This window comes from Chrysochloris asiatica, unplaced genomic scaffold, assembly GCF_000296735.1.
Source record: "Chrysochloris asiatica unplaced genomic scaffold, ChrAsi1.0 scaffold00372, whole genome shotgun sequence".
In the NCBI taxonomy this organism is placed as follows: Eukaryota; Metazoa; Chordata; class Mammalia; order Afrosoricida; family Chrysochloridae; genus Chrysochloris; species Chrysochloris asiatica.
The window spans coordinates 1040887-1042759 of record NW_006408890.1 but is presented as its reverse complement, the minus strand read 5'-3'; positions in this window follow the sequence as shown (position 1 = coordinate 1042759).

The window sequence follows — 1873 nt, the reverse complement described above, 5'->3', positions numbered from 1 at the left end:
TGGGGCAGTTCTCCTCTGTTACACCAGGGGGCGCTGTGAGTGGATGATCTATGAGAGTATATATGAGGATATAGTGACCCAATAGATGACAGCCTAGGAAACCCTATGGGGCAGTTCTCCTCCGTTACTCCAGGGGGCGCTGTGAGTGGATGATCTATAAGAGTATATATAGTATATAGAGACCTTTCAGGGTCTCTAGGGGTTGGAATCAACTCGACGGCACTTTACAACAACAACAAACAGATGATTTGTTACCTCTACCATGGAGGTGTGCAGGTGTGGAAGTGTTCCCATGGTCCATTCCTTGCCTGTAATGAGCTCTGTGACTTGATGTGAGCACAGCATGAGGTAGAATTGACAGATGCCTAAGTGGACCCTTATAGGACAGTCTACTGGGAAAGTCAGCCCTCTGGTTGGCTGAATGTCCAGCAGAGCTTGCGGCTGACAGCTGCCTCAGCTCCCAGGAATGGGGAATGAACACTGATTTGTGTTCAGCCCCAAAAGCTACGCTCAAATCCTTACCCAGTACCTGTGAACATGATCTTGTTTAGAAACAGGGTGTTTGAAGGTGTTATTTCACAGCGACTTTGTAGGGTAACTGCTTGATTGCGAGCCACAAGTTTGGTGGTTCAAGCCCACCAGCTGCTCTGCAAGAACAGCGTGAAAGCTTTTTGCTACTGCCAAGTTGCATGGTCTTGGAAAGTCTGTACAGGGTCGCTATGTGACTCGACGGCACTGAACAACAACAAGTTAGTTAAGAAGCCTATGCTGGTGTTGTGGGTACAACGCTGAGCTGTTAACCTCAAGGTTGGTGGTTCAAACCTGCCAGCCGCTCCACAGGAAAACGATGAGGTTTTTCTAGTCCTTAATAGATTTGCAGCCTCAGAAACCTTATACAGGTCCGCTATGTGTCAGAACTAACTCGGTGGTAGTGGGAGGGGGTTGTACAGTGAGTATTCCAGAACATTCGCCTCTGTGGAAAGCTTCCATGTGGCCGATATGATCAGCCATGTTCCCAGCTGACAGTCCGCTCCACTGCTGGTTGTGTGAACGAGGTTTGGAGTTCATTCCCCTCCAAGGACCTACACCACTAAAAGGTTTCCCCGCAGACTCCAGTCCAATCTCAGAATGGAGAGCAAATAGAACTAGGCGCATAGATTGGGGTTCAGCCCGACCCCACAGTTCTAGGGCGATCCCTTAAAGAGTTCAGGCTGCCAGGAAAGAAACAAGACCTAACACTGCCCTGAAATATTTTACAGCCACAGCCTACGTATTTTCTTCTCCCTTCTTTCCTTTCTTCTTTCTTCCTGCGTCTGTCTCCTTTTCTCTCTCTGGTTTCTCACTTGATCTCTCTATCCTTCTCTTCTTCCTTTGTCTTTTATTTTCCCTCTTTTACGTTCTCTCCCTCTCTCCCTGCCTCCCTCCGCTTTTCCATCTGCTGAATCACTGTGCGTGCTAGTCATTGCGAAACACAGAGGATTCAGTCATTGTGTCCTGTCCGTGGGAAACAGTGAGCTCACAGAACCCACTGATTGTCTCTTTTCTCACTGGAGCCCAGAAGAAGGGAAGGGCTTGGAGCCTCACCCTTGTCCCTCATTTGGTGCCCGTGCCCTCTTGTCAAGGGCAGGGTCTGAGGACTTCAGAAGGTTAAGAATGTAGGCAGAAAGTAAGGTTCTGCAGTAGAATTTTTACCTCACATGCAGGAGACCCTGGAGATCCACTCCCCAAAATCAGCTCATGGAAATTTTGTGGATCACAGCAGAACATTGTCTGATAGAGTCCTGGAAGCTATGCCGCCTATATTTCAAACACCAACAAGGATCACCATGGTGGATAAGTTTCAGTGGAGCTTTCAGACTGAGAGAGATGAGGA